At 37.2% G+C, this 23,979-nt stretch overlaps 1 protein-coding gene across 7 annotated transcripts in view; it reads left to right on the forward strand.

The window, feature by feature from the left end:
- The window catches only part of KLF12 (KLF transcription factor 12), a 407,535-nt gene that overhangs the window by 23,273 nt on the left and 360,283 nt on the right, over positions 1 to 23,979 (forward strand). Inside the window, exon 1 of one of the 7 annotated variants that reach the window (XM_073894447.1) lies at positions 4,030 to 4,086. The exons of the other annotated variants lie outside the window; for them this stretch is intronic. The gene's annotated coding sequence lies outside the window, so the exon portion shown is untranslated. Of the gene's footprint in view, positions 1 to 4,029; positions 4,087 to 23,979 lie in introns of those variants that run through there. 7 annotated transcript variants of the gene reach the window in all.

The raw sequence follows: 23,979 nt of genomic DNA on the forward strand, positions 1-23,979 counted from the left end.
AAGAATATGAACCTATGGATAATGTACTGCTGACACTTTGATAATCTGTGAGTTTTCTGTTTTGATAGGAATTCATTGGTGTCTTCAGTTAATAATGCAAACCTTGGGCAGAAAAATTTTTTCAGTCCTAGTTACAGTTCATAGAAATTTTGAAATCATTATCTTAGTTTTTAACTTTAATTTGAAAAGCCTAGCAATCTTTGATTTCCAAATAGTTCAAGTGTTTTCTGAAAAGTCTTACTATAAAATCATAAACTGATGGGAATAATCATAGTCAAGGAAATCAGCTAATTTTCATTGAGTATTTATAATGTGCTTAGGATTGTGTTTAGATCCTGTCTTAGCTTGCTTGGGCCTTCATAAAAGACTATAGACTGGGTAGCTTGAACTACATAAATTTATTTTCTCACAGTTCCGAGAGTAGAAGTCCCAGATCAGGATTAGTTTCTGGTGAGGACTTTTCTTGTCTTGTAGATGGCCACCTTCTTACTGTGTCCCCACATGACAGCGACAGAGAGAGAGAGCAAGCAAGCAAGCTCTGGTATCTCTTCTTCTTGTAATTAAAGCCCTAATGACCTCATTTAACCTTTATCACCTCCTCACAGGTCATATTTCCAAATACATTTATCACCTTGGGGGTTAGATGTTCAACATAAATATTTCGGGAAGACAGACATTCAATGTATAACAGGTCCAGAACCTAAATTCTTGAAAAATAAGGCTTTAGGTCTTAAGTTTCTGGTAAGAGTGAGTTCTTATTAGTTTGACTTTGTACAACTCTAGTCAAATTATAATTCATGGCCATATGTAAAGAATTTAAAGAGATCAGAACCTCATCCAGAGAACATCTTTACAGAATTACCATGTGATCAGGAGTATTAGTTTGTGGGGAAGGAGATATAACTCTGGGCTTTTATTCCCAGAAGTAAAGAAATGGTCTCCAAAGATACACTGCTGGGCATCATGTAGAGTAATTCTTAGGGCTCAGCAAGAAAATGCTGTTCAAGCTTCTGGCTGTGCCTCAGTGGTTGCTTTTCAAACAGGAGTTTGGCAAAGAAGGGGAGGAATTAAGATGCTTTTCTTTTTCCATTTTTCTGGGGGGGGGCATTATTTAGTGTATGTTTATTTTATTTGGATTTAAGGCAAGAACAATGAACACAATTAATTACCGAACGTGCACTGTAGTGGGTTGAATGATGGCTCTCAAAAAAGATATGTCCATGTCAATCTCTCGAACATGTGAATGTTATCTTTATTGGAAAAAGGGTCTTTGCAGATGCAGTTAAGAACCTTGACATGAGATCATCCTGGATTACCTGGGTGAGCCCTAAATTCAATGACATGTCCTTATGAAGCTGAGGCAATATGAAGACAGAGGCCGAGTTTGGAGTGATGTGGCCACAAGCCTAGGAACACTGAAGTAATGCCAGCAGCCGCCAGAAGCTGGAAGAGGCAAGGAATGGATTCTCCCTTAGAACTTCTGAGAAAGTGTGGCCCTAGGGGCACCTAGGTAGCTCAGTCTGTTAAGCATCTGCCTTCTGCTCAGGCCATGATCTGAGGGTCCTGGGGAGGGTCCAGCCCTACATTGTGCCCTCTGCTCAGCGGGGAGCCTGCTTCTCCCTTTCCCTCTGCAGCTCCGCCCTGCTTATGCTCTTTCTCTTTCTCTCTGTCAAATAAATAAATAAAATCTTAAAAAAAAGAAAGAAAGTGTGGCCCTGCCATCACCTTGATTTTGGGCTTCTGGCCTCCAGAACTGTGAGAGAGTGATTTCTGTTTTTAGCTACCACATTCATGGTGATTTGTTAGGGTAGCCACAGGAAACGAGTCCCCACCCACTATGGGGAATTCATTCTGCCAAATGTGAGGGGTCCAAAATGGAGCAAGACAGCGTCCTTGCTACCAGGAATTCAAACTTTTTTTGAAAGTAAACAAAAACATAATTAAACATTACAATCAATTGTATACTAAAATTTTGTACAGAATGTTCTGAAAGCCTTGAAGAGTACAGCTATCTTTGAAGGGTTTGGAGGATTTGTTGAGAAAGAAACTTTTGATCTGGGTTTGAATGAGGAGTAAGAGTGCACCTGGAGGAAGGGGCTGGAGGGAGAAGTGTGTATGAAAGGGCCTCTCCTGCTCCTTTAACCCAGGTGTGAGATGAGCACCCCATCTGAAATCCCGTTATCTTCAATTATTTAGAGTAGAGCAGTTTCTTGAAGTCACATTGTCAACTTGAGGCTGTTATATCTCAGACTCTAGTAGTCTGCCTCAGCGGTAAATAGAATAGGTATTAAAAAAAATCACCCTCCACCCATGCTTCATCACTTAATCTTCTGGTTCAGTACCTTTGGCAGCTTAGAGTGTAGTATGAGGTCAGTGGCCTACACATGAGGCCACAGTACAGTTTCTGTACTCTGTGATGGGGGAGGGGGGAAGTTGGTAAACTTCTGTGTAAAGGGCCAGAAAGTAAATATTTTATTTAGTTATTTTTTCAAGTAAATATTTTAGATTTTGCCAGCCACATAAGGTCTCTAGGGGTGTGCATGTATGTGCATGTGTGTGTGTGTGTGTGTGTGTGTGTGTATGTTTTTTTGAACACCTGTGTATATTTACAACTCTTTAAAAATATATATGTTTTACAACTCTTTAAAAATGTAAAACCTTTTCTTGGAGAGCAGGCCTTCCAGAAACAGGTCATGTGCTCTATTTGGCCTCTAGGCACGCATTCTGTTGACCCTTGTCCTATGATATATTAAACTAGGGGTTCCTTTTTCTTTGTAAAGGACGGTGAAGTATTTTTGCTGTAAAGAACATATATAAATATGAACAACTTAAAATCTGAGCCAGCGTAATATTGATTGAAATTTATGACTTTCTAACCTTAAACAAATACTGAACAAGTTTAAAAATGGCCGGGAAAATGCTTAAAATTAAGTTTGCTTTAACATCTTTGCCTCTTTTAGAAATGGAACTTAAAAAACATTTCAAAGATTCAAAAAAAGAGGAAGCATGCCATCTTGATGATTTCTGTAATAATACCACTTTAAAAAGCTACATTTCTAGTTTAGTAACTAATACCGTTTTTAAAAGCACAGTTTTTCATTAAAAGCACATCTTTTTCATTAGCACAGTTGTGTTCTTATGTGAGATGTATTTTTAAAGATACTTAACAAAATTATGTTCTTTAAGACAAATGATTAATTGGACATTTCAGATCCTCTTGTGAGGGAGCTTTGTTTTTAGACTTCTTCCCCCCCCCCATTAACAACCCCTGAAACTATTCCAAACTGCTGTAGCTTTGGAAATTGTCAACAAATTATTTTAGGATTATTTTCAATTTTCTTAAGGCAAGTTAGTACAGATATCTCAAAGATGACTTTTTAGTTCCTACAAAGCATTACAAATTAGATTATAAAAGCTTTACGCTGAGCTTAACATAAAAAGAATATTAAGGATAATTCAAAAGATGTCTTACAAGTCAAACTTTCTTTCAGACTCTAGTACAGTTCCCATCTGTTTTTTCCCCACCGGGTACATAGAGTTCGAGTGGATCCATAAAATTTGCTGAGGCAAAAGGTAATTTTGAATACAAATTATATTATAGACGTCAATCTCAAATTCAGAATTAGGATACTTAGTAGTTGGTCTCTTGTGCTTCATGTGGTATCTATATCCTATTTCTAGATTACAAGAAATCTAGAACCTTACCCTCAGACTACTTATTTTAGCTCTATCTCTCTCATTCCACTGAGCTCCTTTCAGCGAAAGACCAACTGTGAAATGGTTGGTGAAGTCTGGCAAAAAGAATTAGAATCCTGTTTCTTCCAGGGCCTGTTTAGTTATTGAACCCCCAACACATCAGCTGTCGAATGGGGATACTATCTGTTGTGCATTTGCTGAGAGGATTACTGAAACTGCAGTCCATCATCGGGGTGCTTGCTGGGCGGAGAGTAGGCCAGTAGGTTGTAGCCGGAGTTTTTTTTTGTTCTCCTTCCCCAATCTAGAGGAAGAGACAGAGCACACTGGATAACCTCTAACCTCTAGAGTTAAGCTGCGATAAGAACTGTTATCCTGGCCCCTACACGGAAAGTAATGGTAGTTCCTAAGAATGCTCTTTGGGATGGCCTATGAGCCACACCTTGATGGGTGGGTTGCTTTTGAATGGGTGGAGGGAGAGGAAAGGGCTGTCCAGGCACAGGAAGCAGCTTGAGCTCAGGGTGAGGCAGGAAGTGCTGGGTGTGTATAGGGCTGAGGTCCACTGTGGCTGACTGAACCCACAGAAATGCTTTCTTTGGAAATATACAATGCTTTCATAGATTTCAGCCAACAGAGAAACTTGAGAGACTTCACTGTAAAAAAATCCAGATTGCCGATTTCTTTTTGAAAAATTTGATGATCTTATAACCATTGGTTGAAACATCATCGTTCCTTAGTCCCATGTTATTTTAATGGCTCTATTTCAGACATTTTAATATAGTTTAGTTCAAATCTTTCATTTTTTTTTTTTTCCCTCCGAAAATGTCTTGGCTACTATGGCCACTTCATTCCATATTACTTTTATAATTATTTTGCTTCCCTGGAAATATGGTACGCATTTACAGTTTACTCAAACTTTGTTTTATGTTTTTTCAGTAAAACAGCTTTCATGATGAGTTCTATAGATATTTTGTACTTGTAGTTGCTATTGTGAATGTACCCCTTTATATTTTTTAACTAGTCATTGTTAATATGTTTTTGTAGGAAACCTCCATTGGTTTGGGTTGATATTTTTATCATGTTAAGGAAGTACCCTTCTCTTTTTTCACTAAGAATTATAATCAAGACTAGATCTCAAATTTTATCAAGTACGTTTGGGCATCTTATGATACTCCTCTTTGACATTTTGGTGCTTTGGATCATAGTATGTGGCTTTCTAGTAGTAAATTAGTGAGTTTCCCATGTTTTTCTGTGTTCTAGAGTAGTCAGAGCATCAGAATGATCTGTTAAAAGTAATTGTAACATATATTATCTATTATTTAAATATTGGGAAACTTGATATTTGTATCTGTCTTTTTAAAATAAGTATTTATTTAGGTTCCCCCCTCCCCCCTACAAAATCTGTAGCATCCATCCGGTCAGATTTCCTACGTCTTTTAATCAATATCGATTGATATTCATGTTTACCTCCAAAATAATTCTGAGGTTGTTTTCAGATTTAGTAGCATAAACATAAACATGTATTTAAAAAAATCTCCATTTGGTGGTTAAAAGCAATTCTTCGTTTCATGATTTGTATATTTTATATCTTTGAAAATTAGTTTATGATTTATCATCTAAAAAACCTCAAGTTTAGTACTTTTTTCTGTTTTCTGTTGCATTTTCTAAGTGGCTCTTTGAAAATGGTTGGAGTTTACATGTAGTTGTTCATTTTTAGTTAGAAAAACTGATAAACACTTTCTGCATTTTAGAATTTATTGAAAATTCTTTGTCACACAGTATATGAGTAATTTAGATAAAATTTCCACATATATTTAAAAATAGTGTATTAACTTAATGTAAAATTTGATGTAAATGTGTTACCTTTACTCTGTTGCTCTTAAAGAGTTCTACTTAGGTTCTGCAAGAAAGATATGTAAATGAACAGTTTCTCAAAGAGTTGCAGAGCATTCAGTAGGAATTAAGCGGCCATCTGATTTCCTAATGGTATTGAAAAAGTTGATCAGAAGAGATTCTAAGAAAATCAGAATGATCTGGAAATAGATACATTATTATTGTTGCTGTTGCAGAGCACATAGCATGTACTCAAGGAGACGAGAGGCATACTTTAAAATAATGTGGAAAGAGCCTTTTGAGACAGTCCTTATTAAGTGTCTTTGATAGATGCATTTAGTTTCTGAGATAGTTGATACTAAAAATGAAGAAGTGAAGTGTAAAAAAAAAAAAAAAAACGGACCAAATAGTACACTGAGGCTTTAGCATTTTTATGGAATGGAAATTAAGGGACCATATGTATAGTGGATAAGCTTGTTTAATTAAGACGAATGGTCTAACAAATCTCATAATTAAATATTTTTGTCTTAACAGTTGCTTATTTCTCTTGAAACTTCGGTAAAAATGTATTTGTCTTGACCATATGTTGACTCTAGAATCTTAGGGGCATTATTTTTCAAGTACAGGGCAAGCCTTTAATGATTTTGCTTGGCTTTCCTTGATTTCTAGTTTCTGAATAGTATTTCTCTATTTCTTAATCTTTAAATTGATATACATACCTAGAGACCTCAAAGTTAAACAGGTAGAACATAAAATGATCTAAACAGTGACGAATTAACATTCCTTTTTACTTTTATTTCAGTAGAGATATTATCTTGAAATTCAGCTTATTTCTTTAACTTAGTGATACTGTAATTACAAATTTTGATTGGAAAATTTATAGAAAAATCACACAGGGACTCTACCCAGAATATTTGCTCTTAGAATGGAATCCTGAATACATGTGTGTCCCATGGAAGCATCTTTTTCTTCCTTTGAGTTGTTTTGAATTGGAACGAACTCCCTTGGGAAGACTTTACTGTCATAATACAGAAAAAGGATAAGAAAGTCTTTCTTGAATTGTTTGGCTTGGCTGTATTATATGGTTAGTGGAGGGCTAGATTTGAGTTGCTAAAACACCTTACTGTCTTTCTCAATAGAGAAAAATGCCTAACAGTACTTGAGTTAGAGCAGATGTCTAATATTTATTTGCTTACCATAATTAAATTATTTTCTAGACAGTTATATTTTGTTGCATATAACTTAATTTGTGGTCTTGATTACGCAGTGAAAAATGCAGAATTCCTATGAGCACTTTTGTAAGTATGCATTGATTTTTAACTCCAGAAAACATCATTGCTTATCAATAATGTGAACATTTTGAAAAATTTTGAACATCTGAAAGTTTAAAAAACAATTTATGTCTTGAAATGTAGTGTTGAGTAAAAGAAATGGGAATTTAATTATAAAGTACCCTAAATTAGTCTTTTATTATGTTAGAAAATCATTAATTTCCCCTTACAATGAAGTGTGTTCACGATATCACCAGTATTTAAAATAATAAACGAACTTTTCAGATAATTAAATGAAAACTTTATGTTAAATATTTAAATGCAATTTTAATGTCTAAGATGTCCAATTACAAAATTGGTACAGCTGTTGAAATACCTGTACTATCAAAACAGTCTCGAATATCAGTTTAGATAGATACTTGTTTAAGACTCTGCAAGCATTTCCTATATACAGGTAAAGCATAGGTGAAGCCTTTAATAGCTAGTAAGCACCAAATGTGATTATGAAATATAATTGACTATGAGTGCCTTGAGGACAGGGACAATGCTTTATAAATAGCCTTGAATTCTTAGCTACTGTGGTACAAGCTATATGGAGTAGGGGCTCAGTCAAGGGTGTGAAATTCAATTACACCATTTCTTTTTAAGGCTGACAAGAAATTGCTATCTCATAACTGCCTTAATTCTATTCAATAAGAGATGATGCTGAGAGCATCAGTGTCTGGTCTAGAGTTTCTCCCCTTTCTATCCCCCTCTGCACACTATGTCCTTACACATGGTATGAAAGGCGTTTTCTCCCTCTCACTTTACAAAAGCCTTCTTCCTCCTCTCCTTGGGAGATAATTAGGCACAGTGTGTATTAGTTTTTATCCTTTTATTTTCAGAGCTTGAGTATTGAATTATTTGAACAACCACTTCATCCTCTCATAGAAAAGGTCCTCCTTCAGAAGCTCTGTTTCTGTTAACACGTTCAGGTTGGAAGCTAAGTAATGCTGTCCCCTCCACTTGCACCCTGGGTGAGAGAAGCCAAGAATTCAGCCTGTGCATTCCATCCCATAGGAATCTGTGAATTTACTCTTTTGCCAAAGATCCTTTCCCTCATGTGTTTTCTCAGTACTTTTTTTTTCCTCTTTGCTTTGTGGATAAATCTATAAAGTCAGATTATTCTACTCTGTGTTGTATGATGCTTCCAGTTAGACCATTTCAGATATGATGTGATCTTAGTTTTGTTTCTTCCCATTTGCCCTTCATTAATCAGATATTTTTCCAAAAAATTAAATAGTCTGATAAAGTTAGAGATAATTTGGGACAAAACTCTGTTTTGGAGATGTAAAACTCATTTAGTTGTATTTCTAGAAAATACTTGTATTTTAAGAATTCTGAAATGGCTAGGGGCTCCTGGGTGGCTCAGTCGTTAAGCGTCTGCCTTCGGCTCAGGTCATGGTCCCAGAGTCCTGGGATCGAGCCCCACATTGGGCTCCCTGCTCAGTGGGAAGCCTGCTTCTCCCTCTCCCACTCCCTCTGCTTGTGTTCCCTCTCTCTCTGTCTCTCTCTGTCATATAAATAAATAAAATCTTTAAAAAAAATTCTGAAATGGCTAAATAAGTTACCTTTTCTTTTTGGCAGTGTATCTCCTCACCTTTCTCATAGACCATTGGAGCTGCATAATTTTTACCAAGTTTCTTAAGAGATTTATAAATACAGTTATCCAATAAACCTTGTATTTATCAGGTTGCTGACTGGTCCTGAAACCGTTATTTACTTATGCCGTACCTGACCCTGGTGAGGTACTGAATAGAACGGTGAGCTATGCAGCTTATGGTCTAGAAGAAAAGACAGACATCCAACAAATAATTTCAGAAATTAACTAAGTTAATAATAGTGGGTGGAGAGCTTATAGAGAAGTACACAGTGCCACTCTGGAGCCTCTACAGAGCACAAAGGGAGACCTAACCTACTTTAGGAATGCTTATGCATCAAGTGTAAAATATGAGTGCCTTTCCCCTTGCCCTATTTCATCTTAAAGTCGCCAATGTCTCTTAGTTCCCTATGGTGATTCCATTTTATATTGTTAATCTATTGCTTCTTGAAATAAGTCCAGTGAATTCAGAAGTCAGTAGATTGAATTAGGAGCACTATATATGGTTATGAACTTCTGTGCTAAACTAGGAAAATGTTTTCTTGATAGAATATTATTGACTCATGAAATTGTATACTAGCTATCTCTAGCTGTATTATATTTTCAGTCTGGGAGACTGGGAGAATGGTGCTGCCACAAACAGAAGTAAGGAAGCTAAGAGAAATAGAGGTGAGCTGGAGACAGATAACACTAAAAGCCGTATCTGACTTGACTAAGAAGGTGGGGTCCTGGTCATTTGGAACTTCGGATATATAGATTCACTGAAACCATAGGATATTGAATAGCATTTGATCTTTAACGATTCAGAGGACATGCAAGTCAAGAAATTTTGGTACCATATTCATCTTTATGAATCTCAGTTTATGTGAATGTGCAGAAATGTCAGCCTATAAAGTTATGGTTGAATAAATGTCAGACAACAGAACATGAGTTTAATCATTCAGTGAATATTTTTACCTGTCCACAGAGGAATAATGATGCAGTACTCAAAACTGTCTAGAAACAAAATGTACCAATCATTGAAATAATGTACTAAAAATATGTTCAACTGTGATGATTCACAAGCCCAAAAAATACCTCATCTGGGAAATTTCCCTATCTATATATGCTTCTCTGTGTTTGAATGGTGTGTGTGCGTGTATATATATGTATGTATATATGTATGTGTTTTAATAACAGGGTAAAATACATTTTGTAACCCAGTTTTTGAAAGGTAACTACATCACTAGGAAAATTGCTCTGACCTTTCTCATATTAAATTCACTTTTTAGGATCTATTGCAATGTCATGTTTTAGCTCACTCCATCTACTTCTAATAAAACTTCTATCATTTATCTTTAAACCATTCTATAAACTGTGATGTTATGGTAAAGTTGGTTTCATTTGGTGATGATGAGTTATTTATGTAATCATTATACTTTATTTGATAGTATCATAGTAGGTCAAGCCTTTTGAAATTTGGCAGAATTGAATTATGGCTCATCAATTCATATTCATAGTGATTTTGAAGTTGTCTCTTTCATTTCAGATCCTTTCAAGGAAAATGAAGCATTTCCTTAATTTTGACTGTTTGTTTTTCCCCTCAAAAAGATCTGCAAAATCGAACAGAAGTAGCACATTATAACTTAGCCAAATACCTCAACTAGAGATGTGAATGGACTTTGTTCTTCAGAATTCTCTGTGGGATGTAATTAGGCCACTTAGGAGATGGTCTGCTTGTTAGTGACTGCTGATATCTTGTGTATCCCTGCTTCTGCTCCACCCTGCTGTTTTAGATCCCGAGGACCTCCGAACAGGCATTTTCCATGTTGCATTGCTGATGGTATTTCTTAGCAGTGAGATTCACATCTTTGAAATTAACAAATTTTTCAGATCAAATCCTTGTTTTAATTTGACATCGTGAAGAAGCCCTCAAATGACCAGCTGAAAGGATACTCCTATTTAATATTCTTAGAAAATTTTAAGTGAAAATATTTCAACATCTGGGATGAAATTGTATAGCATCCTAGAAGTAGTTTTTCAGTAGAATTTTTAGATATAGTCATTTTTAGGGATGCCTGGGTAGCTCAGTTGGTTAAACATCTGCCTTTGGCTTAGGTCCTGCTCCCAGGGTCCTGGGATTGAGCCCCATCTTGTCCGGCACCCTGCTCAGAGGGGAGCCTGCTCCTGCATCTGCCTCCTGTTCCTCCTGCTTGTAAACTCTCTCTCTGGTAAATGAAAAAATTTAAAAAAAAAAAAAAAAAAGAAATAGTAATTTTTTAAATTATTAGAAATGATTTTAAATTTATAATAAGTTGTATAAGCAGTACAGTTGTTAGCATTTCACCATGTTTGCTGCATTATACACCTCTCCCATTATTGTTGGTGTCTTAATGAAACATTTGAGAGTGCGCTTTGGACTTGATGCCCCGCCACCCCTAAATGCTTTATGTTCGCCCCAGAAAGAACACTCATGTAAAACTACCATATATTGAGTTCGAAGTCAGGAAGTCGACGTTGATATAACACAGCCATCCAATCCACAGACCTCATTCATATTTCACCAACTACCCCCTTGCTTTTCCCTTCTGGTGAGAAATCCATCCAAGGATATTCATTACAGTCAGTGGACATGTGTCTTTGACTTTTCCAACTGGGAACATTTCTTAAGTCATTTCTGTTTTTCCTGTCTTTGACAGTCATGTAGAGCACAGGCCTTGTGTCCTGTAGGATGATTCTGCGCCAGTGATGATGTCAGTTTTGTTCATTGGGTCATGTCAGTGGCTGCCAGATTTCCCTTCCCTAAAGGTGCTATTTCCCCCCCGTAATTGACTGGTGCTAAGGTTACCCCCGCATCCCTTCCCTCATCATAGTTCCATCCACCAGGCTTGTTTTCCATTGACTGCTCTGCCTGAATCAGCCACTACAGTGATAGTTGCCAAGTGGTGATTTTAATTTTGTGTCGTTTCTTCTACTGGTAATCTGCTGTGTGGAAGAGCCTTCCCTTCTCCCTCATTGATTTATTTTTTTTCACACATCACAGATTCCTAGTTTATTCAATGGGTTACAGTATGTTACTCTCCTTACTTATTTTGATGTTCATATTATCCCAGATTTGGAAATGGAAGCCTCTTCAAAGTAGCTCATGTGCCTTTTAGCACAGCCTGGCCAATTTTTGAGCACTTCTTGATTTTTGTGGCACAGTTAGTGGTTACAGTCTTATCTTGTACATTCCTTGCCCCTTCCTTGCAATACATTCTATCTCTTCAGGCACCTCTGGTTCCTTTTAGTGGAGAATGGTATTTAGAAAGTCAGACTGGGGTGGGTTGTTGTGAATAAATGCCTGGTGGCTTTTGCTGTCCACTCTTTAAAACAAAAAACAAGGCACAATTAGGTGGACCCCACACAGTTCAAACCCATATTGTTGAAAGGTCAGTTGTACTCCCAATTCCAGTCCAACACTTCAGAGTTCTTTTTAGTCTTTACCTTTGCTCTGTTTGTAAATACCTGCTCCAGCAGTGAGAAGTCTGGGTTTTACTAGCCTCGGCATTAAGTATTTATTTGCACAATCTTTTACCAGTGTTCCCTATCCTCTCTCTGTCTCCTTGCCTGATATCACCTCACCCTCCACTCCCAGTGCCCTGCGTCCTTGGTCACCAGTGGACAGCTGCCAGTGTGCTGCCATTCTGCTCCCCTCTGTCTCTTAGCGCTCCAGGGCTTGGTGCCGCTGGGCATGCTTACCTGCCTGTGCCAGCCTCCTGTCCCCCACAGGCCTCTGTGTCCTCTGGTGCCACTGGGCACAAAACTGTGTTTTGTGGTTGAATTTGTGCCATTTTATTTACACTGTTGTTAGAATGTGTATATGTATTTTGTTTTCACTCAGCCGGCCCCGCTTACTCTGTATGAGGTACCGTGCTAGGTATACCACAGAAGTGAAGAAGGTAGACAGTCTGCACCCATACGGAACGATGACTGGGGGGTGAAACCCCTGAATTACAATAATGAATTCTACAGAAAGGGAAGAATGAATGGAGAGGTACATTGGAAGTGCTTCCCTGGTACCCTGTACTTAGTATTGTTTTTGGCTCCCAAGATTTACTGAATGAATTACTTAGTATTTGTGGTGTGGGTGTACATCTATGGCTAGGCTCAAGGAAAGGCTCTGAGAGTTTCAGAATCTGTGTACAAGGCCAGCACTCTGATGTGATGGTCTCACATCGTCTTCCTCTCTCGGGCAGAGGGAACTAGCTCGTGTTTCTGAATAAGGTAAGGTTTGTACTGTAAAGGGTTTATATGCTTACGCGGGTTGATGTAGGGCAGGGAGATATCTTTAAAACCATTTATAGAATAATAATAATTAGGAATAGAAGTCCAGCAGCAGAAAATGAGTCCTTTAACAGGCCTTTTCTAACCTTCAGAAAGTAAACACATGTTAATGAAACTTCAGTCATTTGTGTTATATGACATGGCTTATGGCATGCAACATTATCGTTTTAAAGATTTGAAAATATTAAGTATTCTGTGTGAATTTGTTTACTTGTTTCCTTAAATAGAAACCTTTTTACATTTTAAATATGATTGCTTAATAATAGTGCAGTGCTACATAACTGCCCAGCAAAGTATTTTCCAAAAATATGTTAAGCCAGTGATGAAGACTCCTTGCATAAAGATTAAAAAACAAAGGTTACTAAGGTCTAATTTTTATAATGGTTCTTTCCTATGGTTTTGACTAAATATCTGAGAAGTATGCATTCCTGTCTTGTGGCAAAAGCTACATAGGAGGTTTGATAAAGCCATTCATTAGTCAGTCTAAGAACTTTAGGGCAGTAGGCCTAGAGAGTCATGGAAGCTTGAAGGAACTTCAGAAAGTGTCTGTCTTATGTAGACAAAAGTAAAGTGACTTGCACTAGAGCTTGAATGCAGTAGTACCAGGATCCCAGATAGGAATATATCTCTTGGGGCTCTAAGTCACTCAGTGCTTCTGGATGTGGTGGTGGTTCTAATAATCGTAATTATAATGATGATGATGATTATTACTATTATTATTATTATTATTTGATTGGCCTAGCAGTTTATAACACCAAGCTTCTGCTAGAAGGTAAGCAATATTGACAGTAATTACCTGGATTGTTTTTAGCACTTAATTAAAATGTGTGTGTCCTCTCATCGGTGTGTGATTTCGAGATTCTGAGCCGTGAGTTCAGCATTAGCTGTGAATGATAAACTGAATGTCTGAATTACCTTTAGTATTATGTTTGAAACGGTTACATTCCTGGGACCAAGATTTCTGAGATTCTATGAGGAGGTGAATGCTACAGAGAGAGATTTGGAGCTGAAGTTTCTAAATATCATTTGATAGTAGAAGCTAACTGTGGTTTATAAAAAATAGTTTAGGTGGTTGGTTGTTTCCATTTCTTAGTTTCCTTCTTTATTGGGTTTATATGTATTATAAAGGGAAGAGAATAGAAAATTGAATTCTAAATATTTGTGCAGTAGGCCAGGGGCGCCTGGGTGGCTCAGTCGTTAAGCGTCTGCCTTCGGCTCAGGTCACGATCCCAGGGTCCTGGGATCGAGCCCCGCATCGGGCTCCCTGCTCCGCGGGAAGCCTGTTTCTCCCTCTCCCACTCCCCCTGCTTGTGTTCCCTCTCTCGCTGTGTCTCTCTCTGTCAAATAAGTAAAATCTTAAAAAAAAAAAAAAAATATTTGTGTGGTAGGCCAAGAGATGCACCTAGAAGTCAAAAGGAATATTTTTAAAAAAGTATTTAGAGGAGCAATTTGTGAAGTTGGGGCCTGAGTATGGAAAAATAATGAGTTTCTGCCATAGAAAAAAGTTGCTTTGCAGACATTTGATTCATAAAAGCACATGAATATATGTATAACATTTATATTTTAAAGTATGTTGTGTAGTTAAGTGTTTGTAAAAAAACTGGAAACTTAAAAATGTGTTAAAAATGTTAGGATGTAGTGTCTGAGTCTTGTTCAGCAGCAAAGCTCAGCAGCATATGTAGTATTCGATCTTTGGGCCAGGGTTGTGATGCCTTACAAGTTACTGTGATTTAATAATGGTTTTTAGAAATTTGAAATTGTTTAAGCAAACTTACTGTACAGTCACACTGACCGCTCATCCATGCTGTGATTTTGTGCCCCAGTTTCCTCCTGTATTTGGCTGGTAACTAAAGAAAAAAGCCAGAGCAAGCTTGAGTATTGTGGACCCCGAAAAGACATCCAGTACATACTAATCACATTCTCACCGTTAAAAGTTCATTTACAGATGTTTGTAGAAGTGATATTTCATTGTACTTTCTGAAAATACGGGTGTTCATGTAAACTCCCTAAGATGAGAGCTCAACAAATAACTCTATTTTACACTAGTCATAAAATCACTGAGAAAATACCTGTTTCGCCATCTTTGAACACGACTCTTGAAGACTCTTTTAAGAGGTGAAATTGGGCTGAACTTGGTATTTTGTATTCATCTTTTAACTGAATTCTTATTACCCACATTGAAGCTATCTATTTTACTTTTTTTTAAGAGGTAGAAGCTGTCGTTCAGGGAATTAAAGTAACTTACTCAAGGAAAGAGATTTGGAATTTGAACTCAAAATGTCTGACTTGATGTTTCTGATAAATCCAGGTTTTTCACTTTTTTTTGGTCTTCCCTTTCACATAATGAATTAAGCTAAGGCCACAGACTGTGTTGGGCACTTCCTGAACTTGTTCATAAACCCCTTTCTAGTTTTTCGGAGCTCTCTTGGTGGCCTTTTATTCTTTTTGCTCTTCTGTCACACCCCTGGAGAAGAGGCAGGCTGAAAAGGTGGCATTTTGGCTCCCTTCTTGTTTTGTTGTGATTTTCAGTGACACTGGAAGGTAATTTTTTTCTTCTAATAAGCAGTAACCGCATGTGTGAGCCAAGGATAAAAGGAAAAATGACACTAGTAGAGTTTTCTTGCCGTAGGTATAACCTACTTAGTTTCCTAGGAAACAGAAACATGATTTACAAATATTGATTTGAAGGAGCTTGTAGGAAATCCTAGGCCATTGTTCCTGCCTTTAAAATAGTTTTTCTGAAGAGATCAAGTTAAATAATTGAATCCTGAATGATCACATTTTATTTAGAATATATCTTATATTGAATGGTTCTCTAATTTGGATTGAGGTTCAGTATGGTTGTAATATTTGGTACCCATTGCTTGTTTATCTGTACTGGAGAAATCGGTGACCTTTTTCTCCTGTAGCTGGGTACAGTCTGTTCACCCACCTTTTGCTTTTCTGAGCACTGTGCTGAATGCCAAGGAAAGGATCTGGAGGAAGATAAACTTAGGATGAAGCTAAGAGTTTAGGTAGAACTCTTGCCGACCATTTTGTGGAAAACTTCTGGAGTTTGAATTCTGCTTCTTTCAGTATTACCAATTTAGATGAAAACTTTCTCAGTTTTATAACTCAAAGGGGGAAGAAGAGAACCACCAGAAAAAGCCTATGAGCCCTTGTCAGCAAATTAACATACTACTAAGAGGAACTGCTCAGGATGTGTGTAAAAGTTGAGCCTCTTCAGACAAAAAGAGCTAGCTTGTAGCATGATGAAAGATGGTAAGAATCTAGGTGGGGAAACCTATCTTCATCAGAGGATTCCATGATGGTGTAAGAGATACAGGATGTGTTTTTGTGTGTGCGGAACTGTGTGTCCTTGATGGCATCACAATACCATTCTGAAGACAACCCAGCACACCCAGTGCTATCCTGGAATCTGATATTTGCCTTGGCAGAGGTCATTCTCAAAGTAACCAGTGTGCAAAATGGTAACCTCAAGTCACTAAGAATAGTTAGTTGTTTTTAGCACATTCTTTGTAAGGAATTGAAACTGTGTAATGCAGTTTATCATCATTAAAAAAATTACAGTAACAATGATGATACTGAAGTGTTCACTAACTATATCACAAGTATTTGGTATATCACTATACCAAAGCCATTTTGGAGGTCTTACTCCTTGAAGATTCCAAATAATTGAGGTTTTATGAAATACAGTTTCACTGTCATCAACCCCTAACGTTTCTAATCTGAAATCCCATATGGGCTTTTCAGTCACATCCCAAGAATCTGAAAAAAGGGGGATGACGTGATCTTTGTTTTACCAGGAGATGTGAAAAAATGTGAACTTTTCAGGCTGTGGGATATATGATCAGAGTCTATAAAATGTAGACTTTATGGATCACATCTCAGAAGTCTGTATTAGAACTGAGTTCTCCCATGAAATCTGAACAATATTAAGTGTAAAACAAGTGAAAGGAAATAATGCTGCGTACAATGAGTAGAGTAACTATAAAACATATTATGTACGTGAGGTGTTTTATGCTGATAACTCTTCAAAAATGCTTTAAAAATGTAACCAAATCAACAGGACAATGGATATAAAAGCTTTTCTGGTTGTAGGAAAAACACTTACTGAGTCCCTACCATGTGACAGGCATTGTGCTTCATTTGGGGGTTCCTGGCCCCAATCCTTTCCCCTTAGAAATCCACAAGCTGGGGAGGAGACAACCCACAATATGTATGTGATACGTATGTGGTATATAAAGTGCTGTGGCAGCCCACTGTGCTCAGATCATTTTTTCCCCTCCATGAAGGCATGCGCATGTGCTTTTTTTTTTTTTTTTTTTTTTAAAGAATGCAGTGCGTATGAGTGGGGATGGGGTGGGGGGGAGAGAGAGAGAGAGAGGAAGAGAGAGAGAATATCTTAAGCAGGCTCTGCGCTGGGTGGGGCTCCATCTCATGACCCCGAGATCATGACCTGAGCTGAAATCAAGAGTCAGATCCTTAACCGACTGAGCTGCCCAGGCATCCTGCATATTCTTTTTTAAACCTGTGGTTTCTAAGTATCTGCAGAACGTCTATTTTATATTTAGTCATAATAAAACTACTGTCCTTTGCTTTCTCAAATGGTAAAGGATTAGAGGATGGATAATTTGAACATAATTTTAAACTTTTCATGCTATGTATGTGTTACTTGTGTGTGCGTATGGCAAGGACTTACGAGTATGATATGTATATATGAGATGAACTTAAAATATATAAAGTTATATATGTCAGAATCTACAAAATATACTGATTTCAATTCTGGATCTACATACTCGTGTAACTTAAACATAAAATACCACTTAGCTTTTTTTTTTTTCCCATTGTTTTTCACTTACACACCTAATGAGCTCTGAAATATTTGGGATAAATTGTCCTTCCCAAAGGAGGGAATGATTTTCAGATGTTTTTAGTTAGTAACTTACATTGAAATATAAGTGGTTTAAATAGTGGATTGCTTTTTAAACCAAAATAATGCTCCTTTACATTAATTTGTATTTTTATTTATCTTACATACCTGGAGAAATTGACCTGAGGAATAATGTATTGATTATAGGCCCTCTCAGTATATATAATTTTTAGAGTCCATTCTTGAGTACATTTTCTTTTTTGCATATGATGATATATTTTGAAAAAACTTACAATTAGAACTTTATAGCTAGAATGTTCTTTAAAAATTAATTTGATCTAATTCCTTCAAGTTATTTACAACCAGATGACAATGACTATATTATGGTCATTTATAGTTTACAAAGTTATTTTTTCATTAAATGGAACTCCAGCTTTGCCTAAACCTGTGACTTCCATATTTTAATTTCTTTATTCTTTGTCTCATGTTTGTTTGGGGTATTAATGTCAGCAAAGGCAACTAAAAAAGTTACAAATGTAATCTCCATGAGATCTGGGACACTTTTTAGATTTTTGTAAGTGTTCATATCAAATATATTGATAAATGAGAAATAATTGCAAGAACTAAGAGGAACCGCATATGAATTTTTCTTGTAGGTGGTAAAGGGAAGAGGAAAGACCTGGTTTTGATGAGGGAAGAGCATGAGCATGGGCAAAATGAGAAAAATAATGGAATATTTTGTGTTAAAGAAACATTAGGAGACAGCGTATGTAACCCAGAAGTCATTTTTTTTTTTAAACCAAGTTTTGAGTATATGCAGTCTGTGCCAAAAATAGTATTAGAAATCTGTCCTAAAGGTGTCCATGGTGATTTTTTTTTAATTTTTTTTTTACAACTTCACTAGAGCAAATGAAACAACCACTACCATCGCTACCATTATCCAGTTTACTTTTTAGCAGGCATTTAACTCAGGCTGGTGGCAGTAGGTTATGGAGCACTATTTTGTAGTCAGTGAAGGATCTTATGGCACTTTTCCAGTGCAGCAGCAACATGGTGAAAACAATGCAAAAGCTTAATCTGAACAGCATGCAGATTGGATTTAATGGGGGAGAAACTAGAGTCGAGGAGACCAAGTAGACCAAGTAGAAAGTAAATATTGTGGTCTGGCCTAAAATAAGGATGTTTTGGAATGCAAGCAGTAGGTAGAATTAAGGAGCATTTCCCGAAGAATATTTGGATGCCAGAGAATTACAAATGTAGAGAAAGAGGGAGAGAGAGGATGCTGAAGTTTCAGGGCTGGGTGATTTGGGGAATGATGAGCCATTCCCACAGGGTCATTGCGGGAGAGGTGATTTGTGCATATATTATGTATAAGTTGATAGTAGGGCATCTGGGTGCATATGTGCCCACATATTAGAATTAGGGAACGAGCTCAGGTAAGATCTTTGAGCTGCAAAAAGATTTGAGCACAGAGTTCTGGATGAAGCTTTGAGACATGATTCAGTACTTGAGGGAGGAAGGTAGTTTGCCTTTCTTCAGAAATAGCTATTTCAGCACTTGCCTCCAAGATTACGTTTCTGTTCCATTTATTCGCTAGCATTTCCTACCGATGTGATTCAGTCAATTAAGATGTGTTTGATTACAAATAAAGAAAATGAACTCAAACTGGCTTTAATAATAAAAGGGACTTTGGTTGTCTGATAATAGAAAATCCAGAGGTAGATGGGTCTTCAGAATTGGTTTGGCTTAGGGGCGCCTGGGTGGCTTAGTTGGTTAAGCATCTGCCTTTGGCTCAGGTCATGATCCCACCGTCCTGGGATCGAGCTCCACGGTGGGCTCCCTGCTCAGTGGAGGGGGCCTGCTTCTCTCTCTCTCCCCTGCTCATGCTCTATTTCTCTCTCTCTCTCTCTCTCTCTCTCTCTCAAATAAATAAAAATCTTTAAAAAATAGTTTGGTTTAATGTTTCAACAGTATTATCAAGGATGGATCCAGTTTCTTTCTGTGTTAGCTTTAACTTTAGGCTGACTCCTCCTGAAGTGTACAGGAATGAGAAAGAAGGTATCTGTTCTTTTACTTGTAGAGTGAGAAGAATTTAGCTTCTGACAGTTCTCTCAGAAGGTTGGAAAGCTTCCTTCTCAGGTGCCACTTGTGACAAAGATGCCCTAGTTCACCACGGTCATGGGATATTTTTCCATTCATACAGATTTTAATTTCTTTCAATAATGTTTTGTAGTTTTTGGAGTGTAAGTTTTGCAATTCTTTTGTTAAATTTACTCCTGAGCATTTTATTCTTTTTGATAACTATTGTAAATACAGTTCTTCTTTTAGTTGAGGTGTAGTTGGCATAGAACACCGTGTTAGTTTCAGATGTACAACGTAATGATTAGATACTTGTATATGTTCCAAAATGGTCACCACAATGTCTAACATTTCTCATCATACATGTAGAATTTTGTTTTCTTTTGAAGATAACTGGTAAGATTTCCTTTAACAGTGTTAAATATACACCATAGTATTATTAACTTTAGATAGAATTATTTTCCTTTTTTTTTAAGATTTTATTTATTTATTTGACAGAGAGACAGCGAGAGAGGGAATACAAACAGGGGGAGTGGGAGAGGGAGAAGCAGGTTTCCCAAGGAGCAGGGAGCCCGATGTGGGGTTCAATCCCAGGACTCTGGGATCATGACCTGAGCTGAAGGCAGATGCTTAACCACTGAGCCACCCAGGTGCCTTAGAATTATTTTCTTAATTTCATTTTTGGATTGTTTGAGCAAGTGCAGAGAAATAAAATGATTTTTGTATATTTATCTTGTATCTTGCAACATTGCTGAACTATTTACTCTAAGTTTTAAAATGAGTTCTGTAGGAATTTCTAGTATACAAGCATGTGATCTGTGAATAGAGTTAGTTTTACTTCTTCTTTTCCAATCTGAATGGCTTCTATTTCTTTTTCTTGCTTAACTGCCCTGGCTAGAACTTTTAGGACAATGTTGAAGAAAAGTGAGAGCAGACATTCTTGTCTTTTTTTGGATCTCAGGGGGAAAGCTTCTAGTCTTTCATCATTAAGTATGATATAATCTGTGTTTTTTTGGTAAATGGCCTTTATCTTGTTGATCACAAGATACCTATTCTATTCCTAGTTTTTTGAGTGTTTTTATCATGAAAGGGGGTTGGATTTTTTTCAGATGCTTTTACTGCATTTATTGATATGATCATGTGGTTTTTGTTTTTTAGTCTGTTGATATGGTGTGTTACATTGATTGATTTTCAGATACTAAACCAACTTTGTTTTGTATGGGATATATATCATGACTAAGTGGGATTTATCATCACTTGGTCATGATATGTAATCCCACTTGGTTATGATATGTAATTCTTTTTATATGTTGCTGGATGTGACCTCAGTAGCATTTTGTTGAGGATTTTTGTATCTGTATTCATAAGCAATAACACTCTAGTCTTCTTGAAATGTCTTTGTTGCAAATAATTTTTAAATGCCTAGATGTTTGGATTAACTGGAATTTTCAACATGTAATTGATTACTATTTCTCTGTGGGCTTATTAAAGTACACACTTATTAAATAGAATGGCATATGAATTAATAGTCTCTACTGTTAATATATTTTGAAAAAATATATATGTTTTTAGGGTTTGGGAAGAGAACACAGTAACCTCTGTTTTTACAGTGGAATGAAAGAATCTATTGTATTTATGAACCTGGTGTGTTTTCTGTTCTCCACTTCTTTTTTTATAAGGGTGGAAGTGTTTCTTGACTCTCTGTGTGTGTGTGTGTGTGTGTGTGTGTGTGTGTGTGTGTGTGTGTGTGTAGGACTAATTTACCCCATCATATACTTGAAAAGCAATGAACATATTACAATATGAATAAAGTAAAATGAATGTTATGGAGATTAAGCTTGGATTTGTATTTAGAATTTTATTAACTTTTTTCAGTGATTAAAACATGAGAATTTTATAAATGATAATTGCACAATCCACCAAATGTAGAATAATTTATTGCACAGATTTCTTATTTTTTAAGAGCTTGGGACACAGTACAGTTGTTTATAGTTTCTGTGGTGGATTAAATTTCTCTGAGGGATGGTATTTAGTGGAATTTCTTCAACAGAAGGTTTACCAAATAGTAAGAGTTGTTTGTTCACCATCTTTCATGGAGTTTTTAGCAGACTCTTTCCTCTTAGGGTCCCATGATGTTGAGGGAGAACAGGAGCATGCTTTTGTCTCCAGTCTGTAGGATACAACTCCCTCCGCCAATCTCTCATCTCTGTGAAGTTTCTAAGACTAAGGAGTATACCGGTAACACTTCCCTGGGTCATGCCCTCATTAGCGTTCTCCTTGTTAAGAATGCACCTGGGTGTAGTAACAGGCAGTTCTTTCTTTTCTGCTCATTTACTGTTTGTGCATTCAGTGAGGGCGTCCTGTGTAGCCCACATCGGGCATCCTCTTCACAATGCACTGAGAACCACAAATTAATTATATCGTAGGACCTTACATGTTACAGAGATTCTCGTTTGGCACTAATAACTGAAGAACTTATTACCTCTAATTTACAACTAAAAAAAACCCCCTGAGGCTCAGGAACTTTAATGACAGGACTAGAAGCTTAGAAGGACATGACCAGAAGCTGACATAAGCTGGGGCTGGAAGCCTCACTTCTGTCAGATTATAAGCTCCTTGAGAACAGGAAGTATATTTTAATCAGTGATTTAGCCTCAGCACTTAGCATGTGTCTTGGCCTGGATGTGTTAAATAAATATCGAGTCCCTGCTCCATACCGAGTGGCTGACCCCCACCTCTGCTATTGTGAGATTGCTTATGCAGATGATTCTGGACTCCTACGGAAAAGCCGATGCTCTCTTCTTAGGGCCCAGGGGCGTCAGCTACTTTCAGAAGTGAGAAAATCCTCCCAGGATTTTTTTTGTTTTTTTTTTTTAAACCACTTTGCTGTTCTGTCTCTGACCTGCATTAACTTCTATCGCTTCTCGGCCTTTTGGCTAAGATCAAGTGTGACCTGCATTAACTTCTGACAGAGGACCTTTGTCAACATTCACATCGTGTGTGCTTGCTGGTGGCTGAGCTTCTGGTCCCATGTGCTTCTGATGGCAGAATTCATGTGCTTCCTCTCTGGCCTGCTCCTTGTTCAACAAGTTGTGTTGTCAGAGTTAACTGCCAAATAGCGTCACTGTTCTTCCCTGTAATCCTCAGTGGCACAGAAGCAAAATGTTCTAGAAAGTTAACGTTTGGGAGATACGAGGAGAGATTTACATCTCCATATTTATGTCCTTAAAACAAAAATGCTACCAGGTAGATCATCAGTCTTTCCCTATGCTTAAAATATCAGGGATTTATTTAGCCACTAATTTTAACAAAAATTGGCTTCTAAAATTTACATCTCTTTTATTTTGTATTTACATCAAATATTAAAAACTCAGTATGACTTTCATAATTTTTAATGCATAAAAATATAGAGCAGGCTGAAAGTAAAATTTATCTTAAAATCTCTTGCAGCTTTTCCTCATTGATGATAATCATTTGCTCAAATTATGGTCTTAGCAGGCACCAGCAATCCCTATTTCAACACAGATACTTGGCTTTTGACTTGGATGCTCTATGGTATTGTAGTATCTCTCAATGTTTGTTCCACTGACAGTTTGCCCCAGATTTACCGGAAGTATCTATTAAAATGCAGACTCCTAGGCCTATGCCCAGATGATTCAGTCAGAACCCTTGAAAGTGGAACCCAGGAATTGGCATTTAAACAAACGCCTTGTTGACTGATGAATTCCTAAGTTAGAGGCCCGTGGGCTAGCTAAGGGTCAGAGTCACAAAGATCTTCCATTTAGTCCCTCCACCAGTGAAGGCTGTTTTGACATTTATACTGGAACATTTATATTGGAAAATAGGAATAAGATAATCATAGTTACCTCAAGGAGGTGCGAGTTTTCAGGGAATTATATGTAAACTAATTAGTGCAGTGTCTGGTATATAGCAAGTGCTCAAGAAATGCTACTGGTAGCGATAGTCAGTGTGGTGCTTGCTGTTACTATTAGCATTGCCCCCAAATGATATAATAGCGCTAGGACTCCTAATCCCTTCCACACAAGGATCCCAGAGTGTTACTTGAAAAATAACTTTCGAGAGTTGAGAAGTCAGTGCCAGATGTTGGCAAGCTATGGCCCACAGCCTGGTGTTATAAATAAAGTTTTATGGGTGCACAGCCATCCCATTTGTTTAAGTATTGTCTGTGGCTGCTTTGGACTCTGGCCTACAAAGCCGAAAATACTCTCTGGCTCTCAACAGAAAGGGTTTGCTGACTCCTGCCCTGTACTGATGTGGATTTTGGC

The sequence above is a fragment of the Callorhinus ursinus genome, unplaced genomic scaffold (assembly GCF_003265705.2).
Source record: "Callorhinus ursinus isolate GAN/ISIS: 27379988/994484 unplaced genomic scaffold, GSC_fseal_2.0 scaffold7, whole genome shotgun sequence".
In the NCBI taxonomy this organism is placed as follows: domain Eukaryota; kingdom Metazoa; phylum Chordata; class Mammalia; order Carnivora; family Otariidae; genus Callorhinus; species Callorhinus ursinus.